Source organism: Oryctolagus cuniculus, chromosome 8 (assembly GCF_051225735.1).
Source record: "Oryctolagus cuniculus isolate XC-2025 breed Fujian yellow rabbit chromosome 8, ASM5122573v1, whole genome shotgun sequence".
Taxonomy (NCBI): Eukaryota; Metazoa; Chordata; class Mammalia; order Lagomorpha; family Leporidae; genus Oryctolagus; species Oryctolagus cuniculus.
The window spans coordinates 140,632,678-140,646,871 of NC_142874.1; the positions used below are offsets into that span (position 1 = coordinate 140,632,678).

Below are 14,194 nucleotides of genomic sequence, written 5' to 3' on the forward strand. Positions count from 1 at the left end.
AGAGGAGCAGACCCACCAGTGCCGAGGACCGGAGGGCCTGAGGACCCTGCCTCTCAGAATGGAGCTTCCGCACCACAGGCTGGGCTCGGACTCCCGCCACCGCTGAGGCCGGAAGGACCGGGCTGGCATTGGGTCTCCGGCGGCCAATCGCCGGGCCCGCCACGCGACACGCCCCCGCTCCGTCCCGTCTCCCCGGCTCCACCCCCGCTCCGAGTCTCCCCGGCGATTGGCCGCTCTCCCGGTGGCCCGCCTCATGCCCCGCCCACACTCCCGTGGATTGGCTGCCGGTCTTGCGGCTTTCCTTCCGCCACGCCCCCTGGCGTGCGGGTCTGGTGGAGGCGAAGGTTAGCGGCGTGCGCTGAACAGGTCCCTGTCTGGGGCTGGGCTGCTCTCTGCGGCCCCGGGCAGCGCGCAGCCGCTCCGGCTCCCCAGCCGGCACGGACCCCGAGACCCTTGGCGCTTCGCTTGCCCCGGGCGGATCCGCGCGGCTGCAGGAGCCGGAACCGGGCTGACCTCGGACCCGGACTTTGTCTACGGGCTCTCGGCGCAGGTAAGGCCCCGCACCCGGGGAGTGAGCCGCGGGCGGTAGACGCGACGCCTTGCTCCGAAAGGAAAGGCGCTCGGGCAGCAGAGCCTGGCCGCCGGGCGAGGGATGCCCAGTGCCTGACAGCTCCCCGTCTGCCCTGGCCGGCTCGTGGCACCGAGGGGTGCCCGCGGGAAACGCTTCCCCGAGACTGCAGGGAGCAGGTGCGCTTCGCAGGCGGAGGAATCCTGCCCGAGCTCGGGGCTTCTCTCACGCCCGGGACAGGCTCTCGGATATGTGAGCCCTATTGGGGGACTGGTGAGGCTCCTCCACCCTGAAGCAACGCCAGTCCTTAGAAGGACTGGGCGGACCGGGGCCCGGAAGGGCAGGTACAGCCGCCTCTTTCTTAATCTGGTGAAGAACTCCAGACCAGCCGGCACCCCGGAAAGCCCGCCGCAGGGGCCAGGCTGCAGCCCCTGAACTCCCAAACCCTGCGGTTAGCCCGTGGGGACACCGGCAGGTGCAGTCTCTGATAGGGGACCCAGCCCTTGCACCAGCTCGGGGAAAGTCCTCCAGGAAGGCGCAGGTTCGCAGCCCTGTCTTACAGGCGCCTTGTGCTGCCTCTCTTTGCATCCAAGCCTCCCAGGTTCTCTGAGTTCAAAAGGAACAACATCGGAGGTGGGAAGGGGGTTCAGCTGACCTGCCTAGGACCCCTGCCTAGGACCTTAGAGACTTGACCTTAGAACAGGGACATTCCTGCAGTATGTAGATGATGTACTGATTTGCTCCCCTTCGAAAGAGCTAGAGCAAGGATACCTCCCCCGACCCCACCCAGGTCGCAGCCCAGCAGGGGTATGAGGTATCCTGAGCCACCTGGCTGGTGAAGTTGGATACTTTGATTAATCGTAAATCCAGGGCTCCCAAATGGCCTGGAGAATGAGTGTCAGCAGTAGGTCAGATACCACCTTCCACAACCCAAACCAGCTCAGAACTTTTTGGGTCTGACCAGATATTGCCAGCTGTGGATCCCTGGGTACAGGTTGCTGACCAGGCCTCTGCACGAGGCCCTCAAAGGAGAAAGTGCCAACAGGAGTGCCAACAGGAGGTAGCGCTCACGAGCCCCTGTGCTGGGGCTGCCCCAAGCGGCTAGACCACTGTACAGTGCTGGGAAGCGAGGTGAGGGTGGGCTCTGGGCCCCACAAAGGACAGCTGAGGTGTTTCTTAAGAAGACTAGACCCTGGCTCAGGGATGGGTGGATGCCCCCGGGCCGTGGCAGCAGCGCCCTACTGGCTGAAAGGCTTCACAAACAAACAAGCAAGGAAACAAAAAACAAAACCCAGTGTGCCCTGCCGGTGCTGCAAGGCAGAGGATTAGCCTAGTGAGCCGCAGCCCAGGCCTAATACATTGTTTCTGATCCCCCACTCAGCCTCTGGTGCCTGTTTGAAAGGGAATTTCGCCACCCCAGGTTACTGTAACACCTTCAGAGAGGCAGAGGGGAAGAGCTAACATACAGGACCCTGAGGATGCCTGCCTTGTCCTGCATACCCCAGGGGGCTCTGGAAGGAAAGGGCGTTCCCTGCCCCAGAGACGCTCCTGTAAAGTGCAGGGCCCAAGTCCTGCAGCTCCTGGAGGCTGTCCACCGAGCCCGGGAAGCTGCAGTAATTGCAAAGATGGAGGCAAGGAAGCACAGGAGCAGAGCAGGCAGCCAAGGGGGCTGCTCAAGTGGAAGACTTGCTGCAGGGCCCCGATCCCAGCTCTCCCTGCAGCCCTGCCTCAGCACTCCAGGAGGAAAGGCCGTCTCCTCAACTCTGAAGGGAGGCTCGTCCCAGGGCAAGGCCTTCAGGGCCCGCGTGGCTCAGGGTGGCTTACAGCAGCTGTGCCAAGGCCACAGAAAACACTGATAAATCTGACAGAGCTGTGCCCTTCGCACCTAGGACAACCCCAGAGGAGCCAGCTGGCTCCACCTCCCCTGCAGCAGAGGGGACCGTATCCAGGGGAGGTCTGGGAGATGGACCTCTCTCAACCTGCCCATGCCACGGGTGTAAATCCTTTCTGGTTCTCGTGGATGCCTGTGCAGGCTGGACTGGGGTGGAGCACGCCAGGGAGGTGGCTCCTTGCTGAGTGACGGTGGAGCGCCCTCAGTCTCCGGGATAACCCCTTGCAGCCAGGAGCCTGGAGGTCCAGTGTTCTCCCTACTCTTTGTGGTCACCCCAGGCCTTGGGTAAAACAGAAAGGGCCAGCCGGACTCTAAGACACACCCTGAACAAACTACGCCAGGCTAGAGCTTCTCTCTGTCCCTCTTCTTAGGGTTCAAACAGGCCTTCAGCAGAGTCTGCGTGAGCTGCTTCCTAAAGGTCCCCTCTTCCTACTCTGACATTGGCCTTGACCCTGAGTCCTTAGTTCTGGGACACGTGCAGCGGCCTGTGCAGGAACGTGGGAGCAAGGTCTTCCCTGGGGGGGGGGGGCCTCTGCGACCTCCCCTGTGGAAGACCTGAGATGTCCCCTCAGTAGTCCTCAACCTTCTGACCAACTTTGTCTCTTCTCTCCACACGCCCTCCTTGTTCTCCAAAAGTATCAGCCCCTGCCACGCTTGGGGGTGGCCACCTTCCAGTGTCCACAGCAGGTTCCTGCCTACACCCCTGATAGCAGGGACTTGGGCTCTAAACCTCCCTGGCCCTGGCCCCTACCCAGCAGGAAGCACTACAGAAGGGAGAACACTGTCAACTCCTGGACGATTTCTGAGCCCGGAGTCCCGAGGGGGACGTTGGAGTAGGCAGGTAGCCGAGAGCGGGGACCCCAGGCGACTGGGCCATCTGCATACCAGCAATTAAACATGGTCAAGAGCACAGCCATGGGGGAGCACGAGAAATGGGGTGTGTGGTCGGAGCCCTCCTGTCCCAAGAGGGGACCGGAGGAGACGGGGGCTTCACAGAGGCACGCATTGCCTGTGCTCAGCCCCGGAGGGTAACTGTCACAGTTAACGCTGCGGTTCCAAAATCACCTTGGCAGGTCCAGCAGTACAGGCTTCCCCAGTCTCCCCAGGAGCCCCGCCTGTGGGAAGACTATCTCAGATGAGATGCAGGCCATGGACATGGCCCCAAGTGGATGGAAGCGAGGGTTTGGGGGCGACCAGGCTACACTCTGTCGCCCAGCCTCAGAGGGCTGGGGACTTATGGCAGCTTCACCTATGGCTCTTTCTGCCAGGGCCACAACCACAACTTACTGGTGCCCCAGACATGCTGGCAGCCACGGCCAAGGCAATGCCCCTGCCGCCCGCCCGGGGCTACAACCACGAGAGCAAATTCAGCTGCAGAGGTGCCGGAGGCTGCAGCAGCCATGGCCAAGGCAGCTGGTCCACAACCCAGGTCAGTGTCAAGGACGTTCTCACAGGGGGCCTGGGCAGACACGCACAGCATGAACTGCTGGTACAGAAAGCCGTGGGGCCGGAGGGCCGTGCCGGCTGTACCTGCTCCCCACTGGAGGAGTCAGCGATGGCAGGGCCATGTTTCGTGGTGCGGCGGGTCTCCGCCGGTGACCCACATTTAGCGGTGTTTGGGACTCAGCCGAGAGTGGTTTGCTGGTTGCCGTTGTCGCCCTGGCTTGTTTCTGAGGTCCTGCGTTTCACTGACCCTCTCTACCCACAGTCGGAGTTCGTGCTGACTCGGTTTGTCCTGCGTTTGAGAAGGGACGGCTCCTCTGTGAGAGCCTGTGTGAAGTGGGTTGAATGAGCTTTCCGTATTGTCATGCTCTCGTGTTTCACCAGTGAAGAATGTATTGAGATTATTTCTTAAGTGGGAAAGGGTGAGAGGTTTTGTGTGTGTGGGCCGTTCAGTGGCACACCTGAGCTAAGCTGAACGTAGACAAAGAAAATGCTTGTGCACCTCCAAGCACCTTGAGTTTTGTCCATCTTTTTCCCAAAGACAAACTTCAAGGGACAGGGGCTGTTGTCACCAGGGGCTTCCAAACCTTCCTGCTCCTCCCGCACACCCGCAGGAGGCTTGCTGCAGCCCTGCCCGTAGCATGTGCTCCCCCTCCCCCCGCCTTCAGTTCACCTGGTTTTGACAAACCCTTTCACCTCTAGCACCTGGCAAACAGGTGACAGCTGTGGGTGTTCCAGGACGAGCAGGTCCCAGGCACGTTCCTTGTGTCCATCGGACCTGTTGCTGCCACTCTGATTGACAGCCGTCACCTTCCGTTGTTTGAACTTCTGCTCCCTCCAGCTCATGAAGCAGAGCCCCTGTCCACTCCACAGCAGCCCAGCCACTTCCCTGAGGCTTGCCCCTCCATAAAGCTCCAAGCCGGAGACAGCCCACATGGCTGCCTTACAACCCTGGAACTGGTCTCCCACCACTGGTAGAACTCTTACCCACATGCATGGGTAGGCCACACCCACTCCGTCTAAACACAAGCCTCAGTTATGCCCGCCTGAGCTGCTACACTGGCTGAAGGGAAAACTCGCCCTGGTGACCCTGGCTTCCTCTGCCATGGCATTGTCCCAGCTGGGAAAACCTACTCCTGCACCCAGCGGCCATGCGTTGCCGTCCTGTTGCAGGCTACTATCTTCCTTTATAAATTGCTCTTGTTCACTGTCAGGCACTCACAGAGTGGAATGACAGGGCTGACAATGTTTCTATATGGGCAGCCAGGAATGGACCCCTCAGGTAGTCACAGAAGGCAAAAAAGGAGACAGAGGAGAGGCTCAGGGGAAAAATAAACAGTTTGTTTTCAACAGGTCCTAGATACAGGGGTTCCATGCAGGGTCACTTAGGGGACACCCCAGGCTGTTCCAGAGACAGATGACCACACTGAGGGGACACTTTGGGCAAGGCCCTTGGTGGACTTTCCACAGAAAGGAAAGGTGGCTCCAGGTGAACAGATGAGGACTAGCTAGCTTGAATAGTTTCCCTGGGATTTAAGCTATGGGCTGACCCACAATTGCCCTGCACCTGGTCCTGGGTAATAGGGCCTGCTACAGGTCAGGTTCAGGGTTGCTGATGGGCCTTTTATCATCTTTAAGAATTGACTCTCTGTCTCTCCCTCTCTCTCTGTGACTCTGACTTTCAAAATAAATAAATATTTTTAAAAAGGTGGGGGGGGGGCTGCATTGTGGCATAGCTGGTTAAGTTGTCACCTGCAACACCGGCATCCCATATGGCTGCTAGTTTGTGTCCTGGCTACTCCACTTCCAAACCAGCTCCCTGCTGATGGCCTGGGAGAAGCCGTGGAGAATGACCCAAGTGCTTAGGCTCCTGCCACCCATGTGGGGAGACCTGGAAGAAGCTCCTGGCTCCTGGCTTCAACCTGACTCAGCCCTGGCCATTGCAGCCACCTGGGGAGTGAACCAGCAGATGGAAGATTTCTCTTGCTCTCTGTGTAACTCTGACTTTCAAAATAAATTAAAAAAAATTTTAAAAAGGATAAAAAGAGTCTGCCATATTTAAAAAAAAAAAAAATGGACTCATCTTGGAAGCACAGGGTCTCCCCAGCCAGGCTTTCTTAAAATGCCAGAACACAGCAACACACAGCATATTTGAAAATACTTGACTCATGCACAATGGAACGATGAAGCCACTGGAGACTTTGCTGACCATCAGCGTTACTGGCCATGTGCAAATCTCACCAGAATTCTGGAATTAGGCAGCCTGCAGGGCCCTCCAGGCTGGGCTGTCCTCCCTGCACACTGGTGCATGGGCTGTGCTCTCTCTCTCTAGACCACGTGCTAATGCCGTGGGAGTGGGAGAGACTGTCTCAGACCAGTCAGCATCTGGCATCCCTTTGTGAATTCAATTGGACCAAGGAACTGATTTTGCAGCAGAAATAAACCATTTGTTTGCAGAGACCCTGGGATAGTCATTAAAATTTCCTTTTAACGGGCGGGCACTGTGGTGCAGTGGGTTAATGCCCTGGCCTGAAGCGCCAGCATCCCATATGGGCGCGGGTTCGAGACCCAGCTGCTCCACTTCTGATCCAGCTTTCTGCTGTGGCCTGGGAAAGTAGTAGAAGATGGCCCAGGTCCTTGGGCCCCTGCACCCACATGGGAAACCGGGAAGAAGCTCCTGGCTCCTGGCTTCAGATCGGCACAGCTCCAGCCGTTGTGGCCAATTAGGGAGTGACCCATCAGATGGAAGACCTCTCTCTCTCTCTCTCTCTCTGCCTCTCCTCCCTCTGTATAACTCTTTCAAATAAATAAATAAATCTTCAAAAAATTCCTTTTAAAAAATAACTTATTGGAAAGGCAGAGATGCAGAGAGAGGGAGAGTCAAAGAGAGAGACCTTCCATCAGCTGGTTCATTCCCCCCAAATGGCAGCAACGGCCAGGGCTGGGCCAGGCGGAAGCCAGGAGCCTGGGAGTCCATCTGGGTCTCCCATGTGGCTGGAAGGGGCCCAACCATCCTTGGCATCCTTTGCTGCTTTCCCAGGTGCATTAGCAGGAAGCTGGAACATAAGCTGAGCAGCAGGGACTCAAACAGACTCCAGCATCCCTGATACGGGATGCCAGCCAGTATCATAACCTGCAACTTAATTAGCTGTGCCACAATGCCAGCCCAGTCATTAAAATTCATACCCACTACTATCCTCACAAGTGAGCCAAAAAAATCTAGACATGTGAAGAACTCTAGGGGAAAAAATAATCTGTCAAGAAACTGGACACGAGTGGCTGGAGCATCACCCTTGGCCTTGCAGACCTGCTATTCATTCTGCAAACAAGGGGCCTGATGCTTTTTTTTTTTTTTTTGACAAATAAAGTTAGACAGTGAGAGAGAGAGAGACAGAGAGAAAGGTCTTCCTTCCGTTGGTTCACTCCCCAAATTGCTGCTACGGCCAGAACTACGCCGATCCGGAGTCAGGAGCCAGGTGCCTCCTCCCAGTCTCCCATGCAGGTGCAGGGCCCAAGCACTTGGGCCATCCTCCACTGCCCTCCTGGGCCACAGCAGAGAGCTGAACTGGAAGAGGAGCAGCCGGAACTAGAACCCGGCGCCCATATGGGGTGCTGGTGCCGCAGGCGGAGGATTAACCAAGTGAGCCACGGCGCCGGCTGCCTGATGCCTTTGGAAACAAGTCCTTGCTGCCTATGCCCACCGGTGGCATCTGTACCTTTCTTTGCCTGAGCATTATGGGGACCTGAGTGAACAATTTAACACTATGACATGCGAGGATTGCTTAACTAGGAGCGTCTCTGCTGCTGGTGCACACGTGGCCTTTGCGGAGAGCTGCCATCCCATTTGTGTGGTCAAGTAGACCTATGGTTGGGTGTCACGATTTGCACCCAAATTACTTAATAACTTACCATTTAGTTCCATTTCCCACTAACTTTGTGAAGTACCCTCGCACATCAGGTTTTTAAAAGAAGCTGTGTGTTGGGGATGGCACTGTGGCACACACGTTAAGCTACCACCTGTGGCACCAGCACCCCATATGAGCACCAGTTTGGATCCAGCTCCCTGTTGGTGTATAGGAAAGCACCAGAAAATGGCCTGCGTGCTTGGGCCCCTGCCACCCACGTGGGAGACCTGGGTGGAGCTCCAGGCTCTTGGGTTTCGCCTGGCTCAGCCCCAGCCATTACAGCCATTTGGGAAGTGAACCAGCAGGTGGAAGACCTTTGTCTCTCTCCTCCTCTCTGTAAACCTGTCTTTAAAAAATAATACATCTTTTAATAAAAAAAAAAAGTAAGCATTGTTCCCACCCTGCAGTGGGGTCTTACGAGAGACGGCTCTCCACCTATACCACCATGAAAACAGAATTCCCGGGGCAGGCATTTGCACTGGTGGCTAAGACACCAGTTAGGATCTTGGGTTTCACATCAGGTTGCCTAAGTTCCACTGTTTATTTCATTCTCTCTCTGTCCCCCCACAATGGGCTCCCTTTTAGACTGTGTCCTGCTTCAACTAACTCTTAGAAGCTTTTTGACAACACACAACCCCAACCCCTGCTCCTCTCTGGCTGGCTGCTGGTTGTGTCAGCATCTATGTAGTGCCCAAGAACTTGCTTTTCTCTTGCAAGTGCAAGCCCCTGGTGGACCACTGGCTAGTGGCTGTGTGAAGGGAGGTGGCATCCACAGTGGAGACCATGCGTTCCCCCTGTGGCAGAGTGATTAGGCCCTGGGACACCGCCAGGCAAAGCTCAAGTCTAGCCTTTAGGTGATCACAGGGAAATGTTTCTCCTTGCTTTTGAAAGTGACAGCGGCACTGGGCCCTCTCTGGGTTACACACCTAAACAATACTGTGCTGAAGCACTGTGGCTCATTGACAGATGGCACCCTCAAGCCCTCAGCCGGTGATGCCAATTCACCCGAGGTGGGTTGTTTTAACGATGTAAGGATGTTTGCCCAGTCATTACACAGTGTTCCTGGCTTGCAGCTTCCACACATGGGACTTGGAGCAGTTCTGCTGTTCTGTGAATGCAGTGATAAAGCATTTATAGGGTTCCCACCTGAATGATTAGGGAAGATGTGGTCTTGGATACCTGGCACCCTGAGTGCCATATTGCGGGCATGGGACGCAACATACAGCAGAATCATATGGATCCCAGGAACACACTGTAGTCAGCCCACCTGCGTCTCTCAAGGTCAGATCTGTAAGGGTCCTTTTTTCCAAGTTTGGGAACTCATGATCTAGGAAAACCAATTCCAAGTTTCCAAAGCAATGGAACCAGTGCTCAGTGTCACTACCAATCAAGTTATCAGCCTAGCCTCTGTACCCCCAAATCATAGCTTGGATACACTGCCCACCCAACAAGGAAGATCTTGTGCAGCCATTGGCAAACCATGTGGCTTCCGTTAAACAAGGTGGGAGAAGCAGAGTCTAATCCACAAAGACTGAGTGAGACAGTTGTGTAGCTGGACTGAGCTACTGCCAGGGGTGAGAGCGGCTTCCGTGGAATGTGGGGCCAGGTGTTCGCATTGTTTTCTGCTTTCTCAGCCTCATTCTCACCTGTTGCTGCCCCTCGCAGATCCAACTCCTGACCTCTAAGCAGAGCCTTCTCTCCACAGCAGAGCACCCGGCCCTCGTCTAGGAGACCTCATGTGGAGTTCAGACAGGGCAGTGGGGGAACTAACAACCCGTGAGAGTGGCATGGAGACCACCTCAGTCTGCATCTGGATAAACAGCAGCTGCAGGAAGAGAGGGAGCGTATCGCCCATTCCCTCTGATGGGTGTAGCAGGCCTTCATGGGACTCCACTGCCACGGGCGCCCCTCTGAGGGTGCCTCCTGTATGGGACGGGACTAATTTATCAGCAGGACCTCCTAGGAACTGAGCTGGATAAATGGCCTTCCCAGTACTGTCCCGGTAGCCATCTCTCCACACACACATAAGCTGATAAATAACCCCTGCCCCTGGCTGTTCAGAGAACCGCTCCTGTCACATGTGTGATAACACTGTTCCCTATTAACCTGTCTGTTGTTAATTAATTTGCAGGCCCCCGCCACTGGAACCTCAGCTGGCGGAGGAGTTTACCTCCCAGCAGCACTTGGAGCCTCCTCTGTGCGGAGCAGGGAGTGTATTTGAGTATCTAAGGGCGTTTCCACACCTTGACTGTGACAGTGGGAGAGTCCAACCATACCTACACACCAGGCTCTCTCCTTTTAAATTTGTCTCAAAGAATGAACTTTGGGTAGTCATCCTATGTACAGAAGAATTAACGGAAAGCGTTGCATTTCTTTTAGGGACAGAGCTACAAACCATTTCCACAGGGATGGCCTGTGCTCTCCTGACTCCCTGCAGGCACTTCGGGCCACAGGCTAAGGTGCGTAGTGTGGTGTGAGGTGCCGCCTCCCCCCACTATGGGCAGCAGCTGCAGGCAGAGTCGTGGTGACGGCGTGGGGGTGGCACTGATGCCAGCACTTCCCTCTGCCGGGCACATCTGAAACGAGTAAACTCCAGGGGTACACAGCTCACTCTGGATGATGCCTTTGCTGCAAAAGCAGCAAGATGAAGACAGAGTATGCAGTGTGCTACCTCTCAGGAAGGAACAGGAAGTAAGAAAACAGTCCGTATGCATGCAAAGGATCTTCAGCAAGTTCATGGAAAATCCATATTATGAAAAACTACGCTTAGGTTTCCAAAATTTGCGGGGGTTGGTGGGGGGAGGCCTTGTGGTACTGTAGGTTAAGCCACTGCTTTGCAGAGCTGGTATCTCATGATGGAGTGCTGGTTGAAGTCCTGGCTGCTCTGCTTCCAATCCAGCTTCCTGCCAATGCGTCTGGGAAGGCAGTAGATGATGGCCCAAGTGCTTGGGTCCCTGCCACACATGTAGGGCACCAGGATGGAGTTCAGGGCTCCTGGCTTCATCCTTGCCTAATCCTAACTATTGAAACTGAAACAGCATATAGAAGATCTCTCTCTCGCTGTCACTCTGCCTTCCAAATAAATTAATAAATCTTTTTTTTTAATTTGCACCAAAATGAATATGCTTTTTAAATTTATTTTTACACTTATTTTATTTGAGAGACAGAGATTGCCCATCTGCTGGTTCACTTTTCAAATGCCTGCAGCAGCTGGGGCTGAGCTAGACGAAAGCCAGGGAAGGGAACTAGGAACTGGGAGCCACACGGCAACAGACTCGACTGTTCGAGCTGCTACCTGCTGCCTCCTGGGGTGTGTGTTAGCAGTAAGCTATAGGGAACAGAGCTGCGACTTGAATGTGCAAGCTCCGACGTGGGATATTGTCATCCCAAGCATGTTAACCACTGTGCCAAATGCCTGCCCTCAGATATACCAGCCTTTTAGTCCCGTCTTTCCATGAGCTTTTTGAACTATCCATGTGTGCATTTGCAGAAAGAACAGGAGGGACCGGCGCTGTGGTGTTGTGGGTAAAGCCGCCGCCTGCAGTGCCGGTATCCCATATAGGTGCCAGTTCGAGTCCCGGTTGCTCCCCTTCTGATCCAGCTCACTGCTACAGCTTTGGAAAACAGTAGAAGATGGCCCAAGTCCTTGGGCCCCTGCACCCATGTGGGAGACCTGGAGGAGGTCCTGGCTCCTGGCTTTAGATTGGCGCAGCTCTGGCCATGGTGGCCATCTGGGGAGTGAACCAGCAGATGGAAGTCATCTCTCGCTTTCTCTGTCTCTGCCTCTCTGTAACTCTGCCTTTCAAATAAATAAATCTTTAAAAAGAAGAAGAAGAAGAAAAGAACAAGAAAGATAAACCAGAAGATGCTGATGAAGGTGATTTAATGTAAGGGGGATAGACAATGAGATGATTACTTCCTTTTGAAAAGTTGAACACAAACTAACACAGAATAATTACTTCAAGTTACATTTCTTTTTTTACAACAGTGTTCTCAGCATGTCCTTAGAGGTGGGTTTCTGGTTCGTGCTGATGTTGATACTGTCAAAAGTACGTAAGAAACAAATGCTTCCAGCAGTATAGGGCATAATGGAAAGGCACTTTAAGCTGACGGATTTAGGACTTCCTGTGTGTGTTAGACCAAGTGCAGATAAGCTCAGGCACTGGACAGAGAACGCTAGGAGATAAGGCAGCCTTCAGCGCCGGGTATTTGTGGGACTTATTTGGCCCCCATTTCACAGGGTCAAGGTCTGGTAAAGTCAGAGGAAAGCTGAGGGGAGGTGCGGTCATTGGAATGTAAGAAGACGTCCACCGGGAGGACAAAGTGTCCTGTGTCAAGGGGCTCGAGTGCTTCTAGGATGCGGTAAGCGCGATGCTGGCTTAACGGATGTGAAGCTTCCGTGTGTAAGGGTCACAGGACGTGAGAAGTCACAGAAATCCTTTCAAAATTACTGACGACGGACACAAAGGCATTTTTTTGATGCTGGAAACACCAATTATTTTACAGGCAAAAAAATCCTCCTTCCGTTATTATACCACGGGTGGAGTTTATGGGTTGGCCAAAGTGTCAGTTATTTCTTTGCCAGCACCAAGCTTAGCTTCCTGTCTCCTGCTTTTACTAAGCAGAACTCTAGTTTAGGACAATTTGCTAGTCATTTGATCAGGACAGCTGCATGGCTGTGGCCACTGGCTGGGACTGTAACCCAATACTGCCACACAGCCGCTCACACTGCCCCAGCTTTGGCTGTTGGAGTCCTTTGGAGCTGGCCCCTTGCCCTGTGGCACGCCCCTGTCCTGTTGCTGCTTTGCCTTGCTTTTTAGCACATCCTGACTTTTCCGTGTCTCCATATGCTCCAGGCTCATCTTGTATTTTTCCTATCCAATCCAGGGATCATTCCTAGTCCCAAGGAACCTTGGTTCCTGTGACAGAAAACTAATTTCAGAACCCAAGATCTGAGCACAAAGTAAGTTCCTTGCCCCTGCTGCTGGGGGGTATCCCTGGGAGGCCCCTCTGTGGACAAGCTAGGAAATGCAGGTGTGCCTGTGCATCCTTGCATACACAGTGTATCCCGACCTTCTCAGGATCAGTGAGTTCACAGCCTCATTCCAGCCTCATCTCATTCCTTGCTTGCTTGTAAGTTTTTTTCCCTGATGATGAGAAGCCTGTCTGACTGTTATCTACAGTTTATGTTTGTTAAACCCCACTCTAAGTGTAGACCAGTTACACAGTTCCAGAATTGCTAGCTGGACTGCACCTCTGAGAAACAGTTAGCAGCTGGAATGCAGTGTTTGCCTTTTGTCTCTGGCTTTATAGGATCCTGGCAAAACACTGTGTTCAAGAGTGAAGGCAGCCCCCAGACCCACAAATACATGCCTGTGTGGGCACGCATGCTCTCTCTAAAAGTTGACTCACCCTAGTTGCACTCCAGATAACCCAGGTGCAAAATGTGGCAACCGCTTCTTTCACTGAAGTCATTCAAAGGAATCGGGATAAATTCCTCATTCAGTCCAGTGTTCCATAGACTGCCTCCTGGAGAACAAATCCTTTTGATTCTCCTGGTCAGTGTCTTGTGGCTTCATTCATTCATTTAAAAGGCAGACTGATGGAAAGACAGGTAAAGACAGAGAGCTTCTATCTGCTGGTTCTCTCCAAATGCCTGCAACAGCCAGGGTAAGGCCAGGCCAAAGCCAGGAGTTAAAAACTCCATCCAGGTCTCATACATGGGTGGCAGGAACCCAGGTACTTGGGCCATCACCCGCCACCTCCCAGGTGCATTAGCAGAAAGCTAGATCAGAAGTGCAAAGTAGTCAGGACTCGAACATAGGGTGCAGATGTCCCAAACAGCAGCTTAACCCGATGTGCCACAAGGCCACCCCCAAGACACAACGTTTAAGGGTGCAGTCTTGGGGGGCGGGTGTTTGGCTCGTATCCCACACCGGGGTGCCTGGGTCTCGTATTTCACGTTGGGGTGCTGGGGTTCAACCCCTGGCTCTTGCTTCTGAATTCAGCTTCGTACTAATGCAGACCCTGGAAGGCAGCCGGGATAGCTCCAGGAGTTAAATCCCTGCTAGCACATCAGCCACCTGGATTGAGTTCCTGGCATCCAGCTTCAGCCTTAGTGGCGCCTGGGAGAGTGAGCCAGTGGCTGGAGCCCTCTGTCTAGCTCGCTTCATCTTTTTCTCTGTCAAGTAAGTAAATAATGGTGCTACTGCAAAGAATATTTCAGGTGGCACACTCCCGTTACTACATTGCAACAATTCTGCAACATATGGCTTACTTCCAAAACCTACACTTCTACAAAATCAAATGTGAAGAATTCAGCCACAAAGGAATAGAGGGTATATGATACTTACAATGATGAGATGTGTATGATAAAAACAACCTCTA

General features: G+C 54.0%; 1 long non-coding RNA gene across 1 annotated transcript; it reads left to right on the top strand.

Annotated features, from left to right (window-relative positions):
* The first annotated feature begins 309 nt into the window (after positions 1-309).
* Positions 310-11,663, top strand: LOC138843568 (uncharacterized). The gene is made up of 2 exons (XR_016212206.1): positions 310-550; positions 3,728-11,663. It is a non-coding gene; the product is annotated as an uncharacterized LOC138843568 (long non-coding RNA).
* The last annotated feature ends 2,531 nt before the right edge of the window (positions 11,664-14,194 follow it).